This window comes from Rhinolophus ferrumequinum, chromosome 2 (assembly GCF_004115265.2).
Source record: "Rhinolophus ferrumequinum isolate MPI-CBG mRhiFer1 chromosome 2, mRhiFer1_v1.p, whole genome shotgun sequence".
Taxonomy (NCBI): domain Eukaryota; kingdom Metazoa; phylum Chordata; class Mammalia; order Chiroptera; family Rhinolophidae; genus Rhinolophus; species Rhinolophus ferrumequinum.
Window position 1 is genome coordinate 76,455,892 of NC_046285.1, and position 23,695 is coordinate 76,479,586.

Genomic DNA, 23,695 nt, shown 5'->3' on the forward strand with positions numbered 1-23,695 from the left:
ATATTGGAGACCAACAGGATATGAATAAAGCTTTAGTATCAATAGTGGCTGGTAGAATGGAGGGAAGGTGATAGAGAAACTAGAGATGTTGAAATTTTTAGATAAAGTGTATGTTTTTCAGCAGGATATTTTTGGATTTTTTTACCAAAGAAAATCCAGTACAGGAAATTGTAAGCACCAGAGCATGCTGGTGAGGGGTTAAGGTCACTTAAAGGAGCTTTGTGCTACCCTGCAAAGAAAAACTGACTTTCTTCTACTTATAGCCATGTGTAATATGCCGTATGGAGAAAACAAAGCAGAGGCACTGTCTTATGCTCTTTGTATTCTTCAAGTAGATTAGGCAGATCTGTGCAACTCTAAACTCCAATTGTGGGTTGGATTTCAGTCAGCTCCCAAATAATTCCTAGACTCTAGGCAAGCCTATATACTCCTCTCATCCAGGTTCATCTCTAGCCTAGCCAAAATATTGTAACAATTAGTGTTTTTTTTGGGGGGGCAGGACAGGGGGCAATATTTGAAAAGTGAACTCCTAAATTTGCCTGCAGAATTCAAAGAAAGCTTCAAGGAAAGGAACTGGGTTTTGAGTTGAATCTTTAATATTTCATAGATATATGTTGACAAAAAACGGAACGGGATTCCAGAGAGATGAAACTATATGAACAAGGTCACAAAGCGGGTAGTCCCATGGCTACTTAGAGAAGAATAATTATTAGATTGAGAAGTGTTCAAGCCTGTGTCTTATTTAGCTCATTCTGGCATCACTGTGTATAATTTTCAGGCGGGATACGTTTGGTGAAAAGGAGGACAATAAACAAGCATTCTCAGTACTGAATAGGGGATGAGCAATGATGGAAGGAAGTACCAGTTGGGATTGTGGAGTTGTTGGATTCAAAACATTTTGATTCAAAAAACTGGGACAGCTAACATCTTCCAGTTAGCAAGCAGCAAGCAGCCTTGAGCAGTCAACTTTTCTACTCTTAGTGGATTTATGAGGATCTCTTAAAAACAAGTCCTATTCACTGCCTCTCAAAAATGTCTCTCACACAGATTTTAAAAATATATTTCACTTTGCTTTGAACAGGAAATCATTATTCTAAGTTATGAAGGTTTTACTTATCCTAAGCCTATAACACTCATAGGCATGCAGGTACCATTATTATTATATCTTATTCCAGGGAACATGGGTTTGCAACTTTATTTTGGCTCCAGGCTATCTCTGGACTTCCCTCCAGACTCCAATAGTAGGGCAATGTTATTTAGTTGTCTTATCATCCCAGAAGAGTGTTGTCAGGGAGAGTAAGCCAGGAGTTTGTAATGAGGCTACTCTATGTTAAATCTGTCTCTCCATTTCCACCTTTCCACCAATCACAAAATAGCTTGAATACTGCAGATAAGTAGCAGAACTTAAAATCAAGCCCAATTTTTCAACTCCACACAGCTGCTCTTTCTGTGAAATACCTAGGGTAGCATAAAAGTCAATATGCAAGTATGACATATTGCTTTAAATGTAAAGAAAGCCACTGTTATGAGATGAATTGTATCTTCACCCCCCAAAAAAAAAATATGATGACATTCTAACCATTCAGTACTTTAGACTATAAACTATTTAAGAAGCAAGCAAGTTCAAATGAAATCATTAGGGTGAGCCTTAATCCAATATGAGTGATGTCATTATAAAAAGGGACAATTTGGACACAGATACTGACACTGATAAAGGGAGAACACCATCTGAAGATTGGAGTTATGCTGGCACAAGCCAAGGAGCTACCAAAGTTAGGAGAGAGTCTTAGAAATACTCAGAGAACATGGACCTGATGACATCTTGATCTCAGACTAGTCTCTTGAACTGGGAGAGGATAAAATTTTGTTGTTTAAGCTGCTCAGTTTGTGACACTTTGTTATGGTGGCTGTAGCAAGCACCTACTTCTTCATTAATCTTATTGTAAATTGTTTTGAATGCACCTGTTTCGTTGATTCTAGTTATCCCATATATTTCTTTAATCATTAATCTGCTGTCAATGTACTAACTGATTGTTTCAAATCGATTCCAATAAAAATTAATAATGCCACAAAATTAGTTTTCCAATATGACAATATAATTTCTTGAGATGCTAACTTGTATTTGTTCTACTTCTACCTTCTTATTATAGGAAGGTAGCCAGAAATCTTGTATTTTTTGTCCCAAGGGAATAGATGGTATTGGATTTTAGTACTTAAAAAGCATAAACCAACTAAAGCTATATCTCTAATAGTTTTGTGGTGGCCTCATCTCATTGATAATATTATGTTTGGTAAAACAGAGAGTAAGGAGAAAAGAAAGTGAGGGAATAGATTTCCCATAGGCTGGGGATAATAAAGAAGTCTAAGGTTTGCAGATTACTAGGGACTTTAATCTCCCTGAAGAGTCATTGAGTCAGGCAAAACCTCATTATGAAATAGTTGTTCAGGTGAGTGGGTTGAGTAAAGTCTAAACATAGACGTTCTCAATCTCATTCAAGATGTCCATGCGTGGTCGGCAGAATTCTAAAGGTGTCCAGGAAAATTCCTGTTCCCTGGTTACTTCAACAAACATTAATCTAGGTACTGCTGTGAAGGTGTAATTAAGGTATCCACCGTAAAATAGGGAGAATATCCTAGGTTAACTGGGTGAGTCCCACTTAATTACAAGAGGCCTTAAAATGAATAAAATAATAATGATAATGATAATAATAATAATAATAATAATGATAATAATAATAATAATAATGTATCTAGCTGGAGTTATAGAAATGTATCAGAAGAGAGAGGCAGAAGAAAAAGTGAAAAAGAATCTATGTGTGAGAAGGATTGACATACCCTTGCTGGCTCTGAGATACAGGGCTTATATTCAACATTTGTAGTGATCACACTAAAGCCATGGCCAACACATCCATCCATCATTCTTGTTATGACATCATTCAAGTAGTTTTAATGGATAAATCAGTGATTTGCATTAAAATGAATACTAACACTAATGATTACGGTAGCCTTGAAGATTTGTAAGTGTCTGTACTATATATACATGAAGCTAGACTTTATATGTTATTTCAGTGCCACTGTACATTATGCAGTTCAAGTACCTGAGAGACACACCTAGGAGTTAAGGACAACCATCAGCTAACAGCCAGCAAGGAAACTGGACCGCAGTATTATAACCACTAAATACTAGATTCTGCCAATAACCTGAATGTGCGTACTATTATTGAGCATCCCCAAAAGAATCTAGCCAGCTGACACCTTGATTTTGGTCTTGTGAAGCCTGAACCAGGAAAACCAGCCAAACCAATATGGACTATTGACCTACAGAATCATGAGACAACGCATATGTGTTGTTTAGACCTAATTCTGTAGTACCTTGATATGACTGTAATAGAAAGCAAATGTGCTTCAAAGGTGGCGTAGAGGTAAAGTCGCTGCTACTCAGGTACAAGGGATCTTGGACTAAAGAGTACATCATCAGTGATCACAATAGAATGACACCTGGAAGTTAATTTCCTATTCTTGGAGCACAATTTAAGCCTCTAAAATTCTTGTGCAACCTTAAAAATCAGAGAAGACTTCAATAACACCTGGGCTTGAGTTTCAATGAAATATGGAAATGTTATCTTTCACACATCTGAATTTATCAAGTAACATTTATTTCAACACTTCCTCAAGACAAAATATGAATTGAGTTTATTTAGTACTTTTTATTTCTCCGTTCTAATATTTCATATGTCAACAACTTTATATTTTTATTATGTGACCCACAAACCATCCTGTTCCATCATCCTCATTTCATAAGCCCTTTTCAGCTTTTTCCAGAACTCCATGTTCTGAATATACAAAGCTTTATCCAACCAACATACAAAGCTTTATCTCTGGGATTGGTCAAATAGATTCAACTGATATATTATGACAATCTATTGTCTTTAACAAGTTCTTATACTTCTTTTGTGTGATAGCATTTAATATTTCATTCATTCCAAAAATGAAACGTTCTGTCTCTAGTGTATATCACAAAATTTAAGTTCAGATAAATATGGATCTCATGCAGGATGCTATATTTAGTAAGAAGAAAATCAAGGATTCAAACTTATGTCTTCTTGTTTACCATTCTAAGATAGAACTACTTCCTCAAGCATCAGTTCAAAAGTAACCATTTAACAAGTAAGTCTATAAATATATATATATATATATATATATATATATATATATATATATATATATATATATATATATATATAATTACAGCCCTGCCTAATACGTTACCCTCTCCTGTGGGCTTTTCATTTAACAATGCATAAGACCTTGAATTAAAAGAATAAAAGAACAAGAATAGAAAATTAATCCAGGCAGTTGAAAGGAAGTTTGCCAGTAGGAATACTATCCAAATATTATCCCAACTTTAACATCATGTTAGGTACAGATTATGTCTAGTGCAATGGACTTGAATTTATTTTTCTTTGATATCCTTTCCCCCTTGGGGATAATACTTCTTGCAACTCGGGTTCATATTGTTATCTCTTGCATCATGTTTCCTTCATCTCTCCTTCTTCTCTATCAACCTCTGTCTAGTTATCCTTCAGCCATAAGCAGAAGGAAAGTCAGCCCAGACATGGTCCCTAACACCTCAAGCAGAGGATGTTGTGTACAGTCTGCTTCTCAAGCATTACCTTTAGGTTAAGTCTGGTCTTATTATTGTGGACTAGCTCTGCTATACTCGGTTTGTGCCCTAATTATCATAGTGTTTCCCTAAAATAAATAACAATAACGAAATATTAATGACTTCAAATTAAAACAAATAGCCTTATTTTAAACATTAATATTTTTAATTAACTATCTTTTTTACTTTTTTAAAGTATAGTTGATATATAATATCACATTAGTTATATTAGTTTTGGGTGTACAATATAGTGATTTGGCATTTTTATACCCTACAATGTGATCACCCCACTAATTCTTCTACTCATCTGTCATTGTGCAAACTTATCAAAATATTACTGACTAAATTCCCCTTCACCTTTTCACCAACTCCCACCTCCTTCCCTCTGATAACCATCCCTTTGTTCTCTGTGTCTATGAGTTTGTTTTTGTTTTTTGTTTGTTTGTTCATTTCTTTTTTTGATTCAACATGTAAGTGAAACCATGTGATATTTGTCTTTCCTTGTCTGACTTATATCACTTAGCACAATTAGCTATCTGAAAATAATAACTTCAGTAAAATTCATTAACAGAGGACCTCTTGTTTTTACTTTGAATCACGGTTGAATAAAAGCTTCCCCTTTGGCTCAAAGAGTTATATCATTAAGAATTACTGGACTAGTTCTTTTAAAATTGGAGGGAGATTAGAAAAATTTCCTATTGCCAAAATGCAAATTTATTCAAATTTTCAACTTTTAACTTTAAAGCAAAATAAACTCTTTTTAAGAGAGAAAAGGGGTTGGCAAATATTGTATTATAAAAATTCAAGTGAAATGGAGCATCACAAGAAGAATATTGTTAAAAGAGCCTTTACAGTTTGCTCAAAAAGATTGAATAACCTTTTTCTTAAACTCAACATGATACAGAACAATACTTCTCTAAAGTTGAGTATTTTGAATGCTAACCTAGATAAGTTGACTCTGTGCTCTTTATTTCCAAATCTGCTTAGGACATCTTCTTAGGAAGATAATATTTTTAAAAATCTTGGTTCAGCACATGTTACAAAACTTGAATGCCCTTTAATGATCAGAATACATATATCCTTTGAAGGACATTCATTACCAGTGGTGATTTTCTTGTAAAATATTTAGCAGTGTGAAATCCTTAGAAAGTTGCGTGATATATCATTAGATATTGGGAACCATTATTTTTTATGGAAGCCAAATTTTATTTGAAGCCAAAACTTTATTCATGAATAACTTCCATCTGAGAAGTTAAAGATGTATTAGACAAGGATGTTCTGAATTTTTATTTTGTATCCACAATACATTAATTTTTTAAAGATAGACATTTTTTTAAAATGTGTTTATAGTTTTATACTCTTTTTCAAAATAATTACTCAAAATTTAATAACGTTAACATTCAAATTCAATCAAAGCAGCCATTTAAATATTGCTCCTCTCAAGAAATGTACACAGGTGGTTGAACTAAAATCCTAAATTTTCTCCTTGACTCCTAGCTTTAATCAATCGTCTTGCTTCTATTTTTCTGTCCCTTATTATCTCTTCTCTAGCAGTTAGACTGGTCTTTTAAAAACTCCAACCCAACTGTGTTATTTCCAAGTAAAAATTCTCAAGTAACTCTTGTTGCATTTAAATAGCAGCCAAACTCTTTACCTTGACTTTCAAGACCTTATACAATTTCCTCCCTTTCTAACTCCATTTTCTTTTGGGGAGGGGTGGTGATGGTAGTAGTAAAGACCTCAATAGTTTATTTTATTTTTCTAAATTTTATTTTATTGTGGTAAGAGCACTTAGTATATGATCTATCCTCTTGACCCAATTTTAAATATAAAATACATTATTTTGACTATGTGTACAATGTTGCACAACAGATATCTAGAGCGTATTCACCTTGCTTAACTGCAAATTTATGGCCATTGATTAATAATTTCCATTCTTATAACACTGGCCCTGATCCTTTCCTATGGTCAATACTTATATATTTCACTTCATTTTTTTCTTGTAAAGCCCCAAACTTGTTCAAATTTAAGGCCTTTGGATTTACTGAGTCTCAAGGCTACCATGCCCTTGCCTTAAATCTTAGCAGAGTAAAATTCTACTGTCATTAAGTCCAATTTAAATGTGACCTTCTCAGAGAGACCTTCTCTGCTCACTCAACATTAACTTCTGCATCATGTTACTCTATTTGTTTTCTTCCTACATGTTTGTTCTTTTATTCATTCACTCACTCATTCATTAATTTTATTTCTCAGGTTCTCCATTAGGGCATAGGTGCCAAAAAAGTGGGAAACTGTCTTTCAAGTTCACAACTACACCCCTGAAGACAAAAGTACTTTCTGGTCCATAATAGGTACTTAATAAATATGTATATTTTTAAATTACAGTTTATTGGGGTGACAATTGTTAGCAAAGTTACATAAATTTCGGGTGTACAATTCTGGTACATCATCTGTATATCACATTGTGTGCTCAATGCTCAGAGTCAGTTCTCTTTCTATCACCATATATTTTATCCTTTTTACCCTCATCTATTACTCCTCTCCCCCCTTATCCTGTGGTAACCACTAAACTATTGTGTGTGTCTGTGAGTTTTGTTTCTTCATTCGTTTTTCTTGTTCTTTTGTTGTTTTCAGTTTTGTATGCCACATATCAGTGAAATCATATGGTTTTATACCTTTTCTATCTTATTTCGCTTAGCATTATAATCTCAAGATCATCCATGTTGTTGCAACTGTATTTCATCTTTTCTTATGGCAGAATAATATTCCATTGTATATATATACCACAATTTCTTTATCTAATCATCTATTGAAGGACACTTTGGTGGAGCAAATGAATGAGTAGATGAATGGCAATAATTATAAGTCTTAATTATTTAGAAGCAAACTTTTTAAACTCCATTCTCTAAAATGATTATTTTGAAGTAAATTCTATAAGAAATCATATGCAATATTATTCTGCAAAAACCAAATGGAGCATTTTGTTTGGCAATTAAAAAAATTATTGTAATAATGTGGGACTTTTAAGCAATTAACATATACTTTATTTAAATAACTAGGATTTTTAACACAATACACTATGATCACTAACTTGAATAATAAATTTGCAAATAGGTGCTACTTATATCAATACTTTTTAGGAATTCTGAGAGTCATGATTGAATCAAGAGAATTCCACTGTTTGGATGACAGATGAAACCCACAATTTATTAGTTTGAACCTATGCTTTGTAGTTCCTTTTTTACTTGTGAGCAGAAAACAAATTGACCTTTTAGCAGTCAACCTCATTATCCATGTGTAAACATTTCTATGGGCATAGTTCCTCACTGATAGTGACTTCGGTGCTTAGAAAGCCTATTAACTCTAAACCAATAGGGCACCACTTAATGAACTGCAGCAATAACACTCCAAGTGGTTCCCCTGTGGACTGAAGATGTTTGCTGCCTTAGAAGCCAACATATACCAGGGAGGAATTTAGACACTTGTAAAAATACAGGCCATGGAAACTGTATTTACATAAGCAATGTGAAGTCAAGACTTAAGGCACTTTTCCAGATCATTCTGAGCAGTAGAAAAATGTTTAGTAATTGAGGAAAACAGAATTTCTCATTAAGAATTCCTTGAGGGGACTGATTTATGATTTATTTCTTAGTGAATTGCAGTATGAAAAACATAGTAGGTTCTCAATAAACATATGTTGAGTAAATGGATGATTTGAATAACTACATAAAGTATTCATATTATTTGACTTTTATATATCTTTGTTTACTTTTTTATGGTACTCTTCTTTTTTATAAATAAGAAACTGATAAGAATGTAATAACTATTCATTGTTTTGTATTTAATTTTCTAAATCAGTAAATCACGGCAATTTGTGTGTTATACATAAGATGATTTGCTTTAATGTCACTTCATTTTTTTAAATGAATGTTTTGTGGGAGATTTGTGCAGTAAAAGCTAAAGCAAATTAAGTATATTTTGAAAAATCTGCAGTTTCAATAAAAACAATTTTTATCCTGAGTTTTACAAAACAAATAGTGTTTCAAATTATTCTCCCAGGCATAAAAATCATATTCCTCAAAAAAAAATCACTTTTCCACATCCAAAAAAATGTCAGGTTTGTTTTGTCTTTTCTTTTGTAAAATCTTTTTCATTTAAGGTATTATTTTAGTTCTTGAGGTTACAGATTTGATACACAAAATCCAAGTTCATTCTGTTGCTTTACTTGCTATGCTATTTTTCCTTGTAACTATATTTTAAGTTCTTCTCCTCTGTATCATTCTAGACTGAATGTTCTAATATATAATAATAGCATTTCTCATATAACTATTTTTGCTTTGATTATTTATATTGTGTTACTCTTGTGCTAATTTTCAATAAGAAAAAAAGATACCTACCAGAGTAATTTCTACATTAAATAATTAGAATCCTATGACAAATCTATTGTACATAAGTTTATAACATATGCCAGTCATTAATTATGTTGTTTTAGCCACAGAATTATAGGAGGTTGATGTCTTTAAATAGCTGATAATTACTTCTGGCTCTTGTCTAGTAGTATAATTTATAAGATTATCTCCTTCCACAAATGTAATTTGATTATTTTCCTGACTGTCTTACAGGTATGAAGTAAATTAAGAATGATGTGTATTTAGAAGACTATTAGAGATTTTTTTTTCATTTTATCTTAAGAGAGTTCCCCTTGCATACACAAGGAAAACATAATATATCAAAACCTAAAGAACTTTGAGAAACTTTTTGTACATGTTAACTGATGTGTTTGCAAGTATGTCCCTTGGCATAATAGTTTTTATATGTTGCTGTTGTCAACAAAAGTATAATGCTCAATTCAATGGTATTGATGTTACAAACAAGCATTTTAGTAGAACTTTATTGAACACTTTCTAAAAGTACTAAAATTCTAAATAAATACATTTTACGAAATACAGGTCCTTTCCTTATGTTTTTATTAACACTTTAAAAGAAATTTAGCAAATCATTCTGTTAGATTTTTACAATGTGAGAAAATATCCTCCCTACACTGGTATGTAAATATTGTGTGATTCTACACTTTAGGTGTGTTCAAATGAATTAATCTGTGCTTTAGATTTTTGTATTAATGCAGTTCTCTGAATATTTTAATATAAAATTCTCCACTAACACAAAGCAAATACAGGCTAAAAAAAGCATTAATACAGGTCTGCTGAGAGGTTATGAATATGCATTTGTACTTCCAGAGATACTTTGAGTTTTATTTCAGGAAGTCAGTTTATTGAAGTAAAGACTATTACACATTATCAGTTTGTGCATGTGGGACTACAACCATAATTCTTTTTTGAAAATTCAAGAATTTCATGGGGTTAGCATTTGAATAGGAGACAACTCTTTCCATTTTGCTTTAAAATGAAACCAGCTAGGATAGGTCCAAAGACTAATATTCTACTTTGAACTACTTTTGTGTCTCCTTAACACACAAAAGGTATGTGATCCAAGGTAGCACAATTATATAGTATCAAGTGTTCTTTATGTAAAATAAACCATCTTAAAAAAATACTTGCAATGTATGTAAAAGTTATTTGAAAATTGAAAAGCACTATACAAATAAAAGGTGATATTGAACATTGAATATATTTGTAAACCCAAATGTGATGATATTTTAAGGTATATTTATATTTATTTCAGAAGCCCTCAACAATGATGATCTATTTTACATGTATTGTTGGAATGAGGCAAATAATTTTGCTCATAACTAAATGTACTTTTACTAATATTTGTCACCTATGATTTAATATATTTAAATACTCATGTAAATATATATAACTCTTCAAAGAGCAAGAATCCCAGAATTACTGGTCTCTGACATTTACTCCTCAGACTTTATAAGCTCTGAAATACCTTTTCCTTAGAATCATGTTGCCATGGTAATGATTTATATAATTTTGTACACAAAGAATTTAAGGCACATTTATTTCAGTGGAATTGTAGAATTACTTAAAATATGATTGGAATCTAGAAACAATTTGATGGACCAATATTCTCCAATATTCTCCATTTGCAGTGACAAGGTGAGATGTTGCAATTTACTTCTAAATGACGATGTTCATACAAGACCTAGTTTCAGGTTTCAATGCCATTGATTTCAATTTTAAACTTCTTGGTTCCCAGGTGACACCATTATACAGTAAGGCAACGTACAAATTTTGTCCTGGATTTATGCAGGACAAATGTTTAATACAACTTTGTCTTATAAATCATGTGTAGAATTTTCCGTGGATATATCAAAGCACAAAAACTTTCACCTAAATTAGAATGAAGACCTTCTAAAGTTTTATTTTGAAATATGACAATTGGGCCCAATCTTCTCCCTTATCACTTTGCCAAACTTTGTATATAGCTCCTCGAAACAACAACAACAAAATCAAATCTTATTCTGTGCCATATGAGTGAAACCAAAAACATTTAAAATCACGAGGACTCCTCTCCTTGGGGGATAAGAGGGGTTTTCAGAAATTGAGCTATCATTTTTTTTAAAGGACAGAAAATAATCAAATATTTTGTAGTTTTTTTTTGCTTGTTTGTTTTTAGATATGATAATTTTGGATAAGTGAATATTTTGTGATTCACAATTAGATATTAAGTAACACTTTCCCTATAATACCACATTTAATTATTTAATTTAAAATTATTTCTTTATTGAAATTATTTTCTATTTTTTATTTTAATTATTTTGTTTTATTTCATAAAGCAGATTTTTTTCTGTATATACACTCATAAATTGTGTAAAATATAAATAGCTAACATTGAAGTAACTGGATTTGCCACACTCAGTAAATCCAGGCTCCATGTCTATATTTAGATTTTTTTTTCACTTTCCTCTCTCTCTGCCAAAACTAAATTTTTTATAATAATTCTTTAAAGTGTGTTCTCTTTTTTGTAGAATAAAGGTCATTCCTAAGAAAACTCTTAAAATAATACATGATATAATGCAAATTTTCCAACATGATTTTCTTTTGAATTATATATGCTTACCTTGAGAAAATTTCCATTTTTTCATTACAGAAACCTCTCAAGAGAGGCAAAATAACAGCGTTTACTGGCAAGTCTGAATTAATTATAAAGAAGGTAGATGAATATGATAGAAGCATAAAGAAACCTGTAAAATTTAATTTTCCCCCAAATCCCAAGCATTACAAAGCAATTACATTGAAGAATATTTTCTGTATACTTCCATTAAAAAGTCAAAAAAGAAAAGAAAAGTGTAACTGCAATGATAAGAAATAAGGCTTAGGCTTCTGTTTCCAGCAGTGATAGAATTTCCCCCCCCACAAAATTTTAAATGATTTTTATCATATGAAGCTTTAAAGGTTTTGAATTTTGAGTAAATAAGAAAATGCCAGTTATTTCAGAGTTTGTATTTGCCCAAATGTTCATTGATTAAATTATTGTAAGACGTATTTCATACTTGCCTGCTAAGTCTCTCAAAATGTAACATCTATTCAGAAAGTTTCTTTGAACTTCATAAGTAAATGATTTCTTATATAACAACAGTAAAACCTCTGGGAAAGAACCTAATATAAGTGCTGTGTCTGCAATTTTAGCTTATTGCACAGAACTTGTTCTCTTCTCCATGTAACTATTTAACAATTTTAATTTTCAGATTGTATAATGCTCTGTTAGGAGACTTGAGCCTTTCTGCAACATTTAATAAATTAGGATTACCGACCATTTTTTGAAAAAAAAATAGTGAAGGAAAAAACTCTTAATTGATGCTGAGTGCTGTTTGCCTCTTGTCCTTTCCCTGTGTGAGCACAAGATGGTGTCTGTCCAAAATGTGTTTATGGATTCTGAAATCCACTTCAAAACTTCTTGAGCTACAAGCATGTTTGTGAGTTGTTGGTTATGTAGAATTCAAATTATTAGTGAACATACTGTTTGTCAAAGAAGATAAATGGAACCACTGGGATGGCCCAACATAGCATTCTGGGTTTGTCATCATCATTGCTGTTAAGTACTCAGCAGAGTTGGATCCTAAGGAAACAGAAAAATTGGCAATCGCAGATCAGCATGAAACTATGCAGAAAAATGTTATACCTGAGGTAAGTATAGTTTTTTGACACAGGAAGTGAAAGGATTTAATTTGGTGAATGCAAGGCAGTAAAAGGAGAAAGAAGTGAAATCGAGGGTTCAAAAGGGTTTGCTTCTGCCTGCTATTTACTGTCTACCTCGGACAAGACATTTGCCTTTTCTAAAGCTACGTTGATGGTAAAATGGGAAAATAGCTACCTGCTTTCCTCACAAGATAGTTCTGATAGTTAACATAAGAATACATAGATGCAAGAGTAACATTTGCAAGAGATTTCAAATGGGAACTTTGGGGTGTGTTTTTTTTGTTGTTGTTTTTTTTTTTGTTTGTTTTGGTTTTTGTACATTTAATGCTGGCATATTTGGCATGTAAGTAGCACATCTTTTCTAAGAACATGTATAGAATGTCCAATCTTCCATGGCCCCTCAGTTGAATTATATCATAACCAACTAAATTATCTCCACCATCCACTCTGAGCCTTCTCCAACTCATTCCCCACATTGCAGCCAAAGTAATCTTTACAAATACCATGATGGCACTTACCCTGCTTAAATTCTGATATTGCTAGGCATGACCAGTAAAGCTCTGTGTAATCTGGTGCCTTCTATCATCTTGAACTTCATCATGTATCACTCCCTGATTTAATAAACTCTAGCACAGTGGCATTTTGGTGTCTCAGACTTAACCATGTTCTCTTCCACCTCCTTTCCCAGAAAGACCTTCATACCCCAGCAATGTTTCCATTTTAATATTCAGCTACTATTCAGCCTTACACTTTGGCTGAGGTGTTACTTCCTCAGAAAGCTTTCTCTGACCCTCTTGTCTAGCTTGGACTTTTTTTATAATGCATTCATTGAGTCTGGTGATTTTTTCCTCCAGAACATTTATCTTGATTTGTCATTATATAGCCATTATAGTGGTTATTCCACTAACATCTGTCTCCATTACCAGACTGTAAACTCCTCGAGAACAAGATTCTATTTTCTGCTTATTGTGAATCTGCAAAATATCTGATAAATTACGGGGGGGGGGTCAATAACTTTATATTTCTATGAAATTATCCTAAATATATGTGGTGCTATTTTATTAGCTGATACGAATTGACAATTTGCTTGTTTCCGGATGATAAACTTTAAAAGTGGACCTATCCCTGGGTCAGGCTAGAGGGCAGGTGATAGGAGAAACACAAGCATGAGGACAGTAACATGCAGTAATGGTCATCCAAGACACTGCAAAAATCCCAAAAGGAGGGAGCAAGTTGAAGAGGAAAGATATTAGAAAGCAGCAGTCTGTCCATGTTTGAGAGATTTAGGAAAGAGTAGCAGAGACAAAGTTATGGGTTTAGGTAGGAATCAGATGGAGACCCCATAACTGGAACTGGACTCAGTGAAAAGATGGCATGAGAGAAAAGAAGGGAATTAACCATTTCTATAAATAGACCAGCAACAAAGTGGAATGTATGAGGAATCACGTGAGCTATTCAACTAGGATTTACTAAAGATCAACCTAATTAAGGAAAAGAAGAATACCTGAAGCCTAAAATGTTGATCTTGCTGAAGACAAAGGTAAAGCCATAGAGCAGCAGATGATAAAATAAAGGGTCACCCTGGGTCTTAAAACAAGAGGGGATGCATAGGGTGGCCTTGGCCGAGCCCACTGGCTAGTCTGAGAAGCGAGACTAGTTGTTGGTGAATGTGGACACTCTGGGCTTAAATCCACTCCCTGCTCCAAGTTCTCCTTATGTGTTCTGGGGGGCCAGCAGCACTATGACGAGGCCACGGCTGAGGCACTCAGAAAACTCAACAAGAGTCAGAAACTGGTCAAAAAGCTAGCCAAGAAGTATGATACCATTTTGGGTTCAGAGTCTCTGATCAAGCAGATCCAGGAATCCTGGGCTCAGGACTGAATAAGGCCTGGGTGTTCACTTCTTTGCTGACTCACAATGAGAACATGGCAGCCAAAGTCGATGAAGTGAAACCCATCATCAAGTTACAGGTGAAGAAGGTGCTGTGTGTGGCAGTGGCTGTTGGACATGTGAAAATGACAGACAGTGAACTAGTGTATAATATCCACTTAGCTGTCAATTTCCTAGTGTCATTGCTCAAAAAGAACTGGCAGACTATCCGGGTTTTATATATCAAGAGCACCATGGGAAAGCCCCAGCATCTGTACTAAGGCACAGCTTAATAAACGGTAATGCTACCAAAAAATTAAAAAAATTGAAATAAATAAATAAATAAATAAATAAATAAATAAATAAATAAAATAAAAGGTAAGAAGCCATGGATATTTTTACATGAATGAGAATTTATTCTTAATGTGAAAACATTTCAATTAATATAAAGTGTGCAATGATTGCTCTGTGTACTAGCAGGGTGCATAATGAAAATAGGTGTCAGAACACTATGGGGAGGAGATATAAAAGAACTAAAGATAAATTAGGGTTTGGTGGAAAAACTAAAAACATAATTCAGGGGGAAAAAAAGAAGTAAAAAGAAATTATTTCTCTTATAGGGAATTTGAAAATATTTTTTAAATCCAGTTAACAACCAGGCTTTGGACCATCAATCAGTCCAGAGTGAAGCTAAGGTGGTTAAATAAACCTGAGTAGAATTAACTCCTTATTAAGACTGACACCAAAATTGGAGACACTTTAGAGGACAGAGATGCTCGAGGCATGGGGAGAAGAAAGAGAGAACTTGTTTACCTACTTCTTACAGCAGTCCCTAGGTTAATGTGCATTCTTGAAGGTGTTCTATCCATTAAATATATCACAATGATTTTATGTTGGCAGTGTAAAAATGCATGTGTAAGATTGCGATATGGTGTCTGTTTTAATATCTCCATGGATGAAACACTAAAACTAAAATTTTCTTATTCCAAATAATCCTGGCCATAAACAGGAGAGATGGAGATTATATAAATAAGAAAATTACATGCACATGTGCACACGCACACACGCACACACACACAGAATATTATTCAGCCATAAAAAATTATGAACTCTTACCATTTGCAACAACATGGATGGACCATTTAAATGAAATAAGGCAGACAGAGAAAGACAAATACTGTATGATCTCACTTAAATGTTGAACCTAAATAAAACAAAACAAAACAAAAATATGCTTATAGATACAGAGAACAGATTAACAGATTGGTGGTTATCAGAGGCAGTGGTGTGGTGGGTGGGAGGTATGAAATGAGTGAAGGGGCTCAAATAGTACAAACTTCCAGTTGTAAAATAAACCATGGGTATGTAATATACAATATGGTAACTATAGTTAATAATACTGTATTGCATGTTTGAAAGTTGCCAAGGGAGTAAATCTTAAAGGTCAGCACACACAAATTTTGTAACCTATATATGGTGATGGATGTTAACTAGACTTATATAGTGATCATTTTGTAATATATACAAATATCAAATACTTATGTCATATACCTGAAACTAATACAATGTTGTATATCAATTATCCTTCAATTAAAAAAAGGAAAAAAATGTAAATAATAATGATAAGGGAAAGTGTGACCTTTGTTAAGAAAAAGATAAAGATACTTAAAAATTCTGAGCACATCACATTACATTTTTAGCAAGTAATATATTCTTTTTGGAGTTGTTTGGTATGCTTTATGAACAATTAATACAAAATATTTTCTTCTAAAGTAATTTTTACATACATCTCACCTATTTATTTTATGATTTATTATTGTGCATATTTATTTAACAGACCGTGGCAGGGAGAATATTGATTGATTCCCTAAGATATCCCCATTCTAATCTTCAGAATCAGTGAATATGTTATTTTACGTGGCAAAAAGGACTTTGTTGATATGATTAAGTTAAGAACCTTGAGATGGAGAAAAAGTCCTGGATTAGACAGGTGACTCCAATCTAATCCCACGTGTTCTAAAAAGCAGATACCCATCCTGGCTGCAAAGAACCAGAGAGATGGCATCATAAGAAGGACTCCACCCACTGTTTTTGGCTTTGAAGATGGGGTAAGAAGCCACAACCAGGAAATGTGTGCGGTTTCCACAAATAGGAAAAGGCAAGGGACTGACTTTTCCTGGGAGGCTCCAGAAGGTATGCAGGCCTGCCAACACCTTGTTCTAGCTCAGTGTGGCCCAAGTCAGATTTCTAACCTACAGAATTGTAAGGTAATAAATTGTGGTTTGAGTTCTCCAAGCATGCAGTAATTTGTTACAGCAGCCATAGAGAAGTAATATACTCATATGCAATGTCATATTTATTTATACAGGAACTTAAAAATTGAGAAGAATAAATGATAAATGAACTAAAAGAGAAATGAAGGTTAATAGAATCAACTGAGCGAGAATTTAGTTCTACTAATAAATAACTGCTATTTTTAGTTCTCTTTGTCACTGAGATAGAGTTGTTTAGTTTTTCACCGCATTTAAATTTTATCCCCCAAATATATTTCCAAGAATGTGTAAATCACTCTTTATTTAAAATGGAGTTAACTTCCCAGAGATTTAATGAATAAAATATATTGTTGTTTACTATAAAAGTGCATTATCTATTAGAGTAATAAATATGTAAGGAGCTACAAAAATACTTCATGTTCACCCAATTTAAAAAATTAATTAAACTTTATGATTCTGAAAGCTTTTCATAATTAAAAAAGCACACTCCCAGAAAATATACTTACTTCCAAACCTGTATAAACAAAATGATTAAATATGTTTACGTAGATTGCCAGATTGTGGGCAATTATCAACAGGTACAAACTAAGATCACATTTCATTCACCATGAAAGTCATGTATATCATTTAAGGAGGTATGATAAATGTGGTTATCATAAGCCATTAAGTGTTGATCACTTCTACTTCTACCACATTATATCATATTATACCAATCAGATGACAAGGGATTTCATGTTAGCTTGCAAGTCACTGAAGTAAAAACAATAGTAATCATCACACTATTTATTATAGGACTTCCCTTTTACAGTTAGCAGATTATTGATGCAGGGTTAAGTACATTACTTCCATCAACTCTTAGTAATCACACAGTCCATGTAAGTTACAAGTAGGTGGGCATCTTGTTTGCAGCTCAGTAAATTAAACAGTATCTGGCACTGTATGGGTGCTCAATAAAGATTTGTTTAATGAATAGAAAATCCAAAGGTGGTTTCTTTTGTTATTGTTTTATTTCTAAATCATTTTCCCCGTTACAGAAAAAGAAACTGAGACTTAAAATAGTTGGAGATGATTCTGCCATTTGCAACAGAAGCAGTTAGTTGAATCCAGGATCCAGACTGCTAAGCACCATACTGATTTAAAACCTCTAATGCCAGTTCAAGTGAAGGTTGCCTCTGAGCCAAACTTTGTGGCTCATATTTCCATTATATTTCTAAGAAATGTATACATCTCTTTACTTTGGTACTTGAGGAAGGTTATTTAGTGTTTGTTTTTGTTTTTTATTTATAGAATAAGGTCAACTTCAAGTAAAATTTTCTCAAAATCAAAATTTTGTACCCATCTGAGCTATTTTGCTCCTCTACTCCAATTCACCCATAAGTCCTAAATGCCAACTTCATTTTTGAGACATTTGGATACATACTTTGCTCAAAATTTGGTATATAAAATTTGATGAATGTATGCTCTTATTTTATCATGTGTAAAATAATACTGTCTTAAACTGTTGCTACAGATCTTAAGAGTTAGAGTGATTTTATGTCAGCTCCTTTTTTCATTTCTCTAGTAGTGAGGTTTGTATGCATTTCATTACCATTATTATTTTTGGTTCATATGGCAAAGTTGAATCACAAAACTATAAGTAATAACTTTTATTTCTGCTGGTATATTTTACTCCATTAGCATGTCAATACATAGACTCTTGACAACAAATTATTTATTTTTATTATTTTGAGGATTTGCCAAAATTCAAGAGAAGATCACAAATATCTTCCTAAAAATGTAAGTTAGTGTTTCCTTTTCTAATAGCCAATTATTTCCATAGGAAGTTCATTGCTGCTAGTGCACAAGGTCTATCTACAGTAATGCATTGGAAAAACCAATGTAATAATGTAAAGTGATGGTCGGATCCTTTACTCTTTTGGATTACAATCTCCTGCTTGTTAGTTCAAGATCACACACAGATTTGGTTTCCAAAGACCACCCAACTATTTATTGAAGAGAAACTCAGAGTTTGGTGAGTTTGTGTGTTCACATTATTATATAACATGGAGCCGAAGGATACCTACACGGCAGTTATAAATAATGTAATACAACCTAGTACTTGTGACTGAAACATACTACCAAGTATATATGAATAGGAAGTCATCGACTTTGAGAGAAAATTTTGGAAGTTATAGATGTTTCCAGATATCCATTTTTTATAAAGAGTTACTGTTTCTTTTATCTTTTTAGAGAGATTTCTATCTTTTTAGAGAGAGATCTTGACACTTACATATTGCATAGCTTTTAAAAGACAAAACCAAATATAAAAATAACAAATAAATAATGTAGTAAAAGAAACTGACATTTTTGGAAAATTTGGGGATTTTCCCCACTTTCCAAAGTTAAATTTTCAAACAATTATATCTGTTCTGCTTGCTTGTCAGTTTCCTCATTTTGCAGCATCACATTATGTGTATGAGACAACAAATGTGGTGATGGAAAAATCTGAAACCAAAAAAATAGGCAAAGTTATTTATTCATCACATTCAAACTATCAAAACAGACAAAATATGTTATATGTCCTATGCAAAATAAGGCTATTTTAGTTTCAAAACACACTTAATATGATAAGTAATGACACACAAAATAACAGATTTCTTTATTTCAACAATCTCACCTAAATATGCATTTCTGTTTCTTCAATGTTTGGTGGAGTCCTACAAGAGCAAAATCAGCCTCTGTACTGTCATGATCATGACTGAGCCTTCATATCACAAGTCATGATTGTCAGTTACTAGAGCCTAATACTATTACTGTCCCTAGTTATGTTGGTCTTGGTTTTAGAGACCCCACCTCCAAATATGGCATTCTTGTTTAGACAAAGTTGCCAAGCATAAATCTCTATTTGGTCGAATTGCTTTTGATAAATTAATTATTGTTTTTTTTTTTGAATAGTACATAATGCTGAGTAGGATTTGAAAGCCTGATACATTTATGTATTGTTCTCTACAACAGTAAAAAAAGGAAAAATAATTATTCTACAGTGGCTATTTGTTTAATAAACTACAGTAAATGTGTGAAACTGAAAAAATGTTGTGGAGAGTAATATATAATGACATAGAAAGATGTTTATAATCTAACATTTAATGAAAAAGAAAGACACTATATAGTACTTAGATATAAGAATATCCCACTTAATATGATTTAAATGAGAGAAAAAAAAGTGTGGAAACAAATATATGATCTAGAAATCAAATGGTTAATTTTAATGTATCACAGAACTGTATGGCTGTGGGTAATTGACAATTCCAGTAACTTGTTTATATAAGATTGTTTCTCTTGTAAGAGGCTCAGTTAGACAATCCAATATTAGAAAGAAAGTACCTTAACAAAACTAGGGCCTAATCAATTTCTGTTTTTACTTTTTATCATCATGGTTTTTATCCTCACTCTAGTCTCATTTATCAGATGGCTGCTAAAATTCCAGCCGTCTTGTCCACATTTTAGCTGGGAGCAGAGGACAAAGACAGAAGGACTACTTCCTGCTGAGGCAGTCAGCTTTAAAGGATTTCCCAAAGCTCTGTATCTGAGCAAATGTGTGCAAAGTTGGTAGGAGAAGATACATTAAATCTCAATTGTTTTGTGGCAAGAAGAGTTATACTCATGATATGAAAATATATCCTTAGATTATATAGTCAAAATACTGATAATGCATTTATTTGGACAGCACCAAAATGTTTTGTCAACGACTCATATTGCAAGAAACAATAAAATTGAGGGTAAGAATGAGACATTTTGTCTCTTTGAGTTAAATAGTGACTAAAAATGAGTTTTACAAGAAAACATTTCAATAACACAATAGTCCATTAAATAGCAGGGTAATTGCCACTTTAGTTTCTTTTTCTCACCTACCCTATTTTACCATTGGCACTTACATTACTGTATTGGACGAAATGTTTAAGTACTTTATATATCTTGGTTAAACAGATGTATAGATAAAACAAAAACAATGGTGTTGCATTTAGAATTACATGGACAGAAAATTAAGGTATGACGGTATGACACCACTGAAAGGAACCTCCATATTCCATCATTCCAGGCCAGAAAAAGATAAGAAACACAGGCGGTGGCTCTGCTTTGTTTTCACTGTATTGCACATTACACATTGCTGTACAAGTAAGTAGAAGAAGGTCAGTTTTGCTTTGCAGGGTAGCACAAAGCCTCTGTAAGCAACCTCATCATCCATCAACCTGCTCAGGTTCTTACAGTTTCCTCTATTTGAATTCCTTCAGTTTAGAGCTCCATCCCCAGAAAATCCTGTTGAAAGACTACACATTATCTGGGAAATTTCCCTTCTCTAGTTTGTCTCTTATTTATCCCTTACCTTTTATCCTTCCTCCTACTATCCATATTCAAACTTTATTCATTCCTCAGGGGGTGTTTCTTTACCACTCTGATTAAATGTCTATGATGCCATCTAAGTTATCTGTTTGAAACTGTTATGGACATGCCTATCTTATGTTTAAGACATCAAATATCTCCTAATTGCCTACTGGGTAAAACCCCAATCTGTCTTTAGCATACACCTACATTTGAGCTACATATAATCGTTACCTTTCTGTTTGTTTGTTTGTTTGTTTGTTTGTTTTTTACTTGCTCTGTAGTTCTCAAATTTCTTCATACTTCAGAATCATCTGGTGCTCATGTTAATGTACAAATTACTAGTCTCTGCTCCCAGTGTTTCTGCATCTTTAGGTCTGGGCTGGCTCAAGAATTTGCATTTCTAGCCAGTTTATGTCATGTTGAGGCTCTGGACAAATTTCTCTAAAGTTTAATGTCTCCATGCTTTTGTTTTTGCTCTTTTCTTCACTTAACATTGCTTTTCTTTCCCTTTACTTTTTCATTTTATAAACTGTCAAATGGAACTTTAAAAATAAGTCCTAATTCTTCCAGGCAAAATTTGTTTCTCCCTTATTTGGTTTCTTAACTTTTTTCTCCTATAATAACACTTTGACAAGTACCTTTCACATAATATTTATTACCTCATGTTACAAATATTTTGTTTATATAACTATCATGTCTTGTTATATTTGAACAACTCTTTTAGGAAACTGAATCCTTGAGGGTGTCTCTAAATGATCCTGGACTCCTGGAGAGAAAAGAATTCCCTGAAATGGAAATTACCCTGAGTGAATAAATGTGACCAAGTCAGAGGGTACCTCATGACTTTACTTCATGACCTGGATGTTGCTTTCAAGGGAAATGTGTGTCTGAATGTGACAATCAGCTGATTATGCACACACTTGCAGGTTCAAGGCACACCTCAATGAGAGGCTGCGAAGAAGGATATGGTACGAGGGAAACAACTGGTCCCCAGAAACAAAATTGGGAATAAAAAAGCAGAGCTTTTCTGTTAATCAGATGGGGTGGAAGGACTATTGTGGACTATGAAAGTGTTTGTCTGGAGCAACTTTCCAGGGGTCCAGGATATCTTGCAAGAACTTGTAAATAACAGAGTATATAGTATGTGAAGATTACAGAGTTTTGGTAATTAGAAGACAAAGATCATGGCATTGACCAGTTCAAAAGAAAACTGCAATGAGAAAGAAAGCATCAATTTGTACCTGACGATATTCATTGACATCGCTCCATATTCGGGTTTCCTTTCCCAGCCAAGCAGACATTCATCCAAATGTGTTTTACCACATTACATGCATATATAGGTATATCATAACATTACAAGATTCAGACCTAGATGGTACTTTAGCTACAAGATAGTGTGTGAATTTGAATTACATACTATGAAGAATGTACAAATTCCTCGTAGCAGAGAAGAGCAAAAACGAGGTTCTACATTTATTACTAATTTTCAATACATTATGTTTCTCAGTAAAGAGAAATGTAATTGGCATAATGAAGCATATAGTGGTTTTTGCTAGGCATTCCTGACTTTAGTATTTGGAGTAAAAATGGGGGCATAGACATTGCGCTAGAATTACATCCTCCTCAAAGTTAAGAATTTAAATTTAGTTAAATGCAAACTTTAGCAAATTGCAAGGAAACTTTATAAACTTCATAATACAGTACATAATTAGCAGAGAGAAAGATTGTTTCACACATGAATTTTTAAAATACAACTTTACGTAAATTAGGGACTATATAGACAGTATCTTTAAAATGTAATTTTCCACATATGGCATATGGAATTATAGGTACAACATTCAAGTCAGATGAAGTTTTCTTGTATAATTGTTCATATGTTAATTTAGTAGCAAAAACTTTTGTGTCTTTGTTATTTCTGTTTTGTTTGGTGTTTTGTTTCAATTGTCTACATATGCTCCTGTACCACTTTGTTACCAACATTGTAAGCATCCCTCTTTTTCTTTTTGTAAAGTGTAGTCCCAGTTAAATTGGTGTTTGTTACTCCCAGTGGTTACATACTAGGGTGCCAAGTGGTGAACTAAGGCTTTTTTATTTCTTTCCCCCTGGGGATTTCCACTTTCTTCAGATCAACTTTTATAGGGAAGAATAAGTATTATAATTAATGAAAATTGCATATATAATATTTACTACATTAATTTGTTTCATAAAGTTGAACTCCTGATGCCTCTTTACAACCAGTGGACATGTTGGGATACCCCCACTAGACCCCTAAGGTATGATTCACTTTCCTCCGCCATTAGGAGTGCTTCAATGGCAAAATTTAAAGAGAGTTTTTAAACAGTATCTTTCTTTGCTCATATATAGAACTTCCTACAAATCAAATTAGAAGTGACCTTTCAAAAATACAAACGCTGTCAGGC

At 33.1% G+C, this 23,695-nt stretch overlaps 1 pseudogene; it reads left to right on the plus strand.

The window, feature by feature from the left end:
* Positions 1-14,921, plus strand: part of LOC117032871 (60S ribosomal protein L10a-like) — a 163,568-nt pseudogene extending 148,647 nt beyond the window's left edge.
* Positions 14,922-23,695: the final 8,774 nt, after the last annotated feature.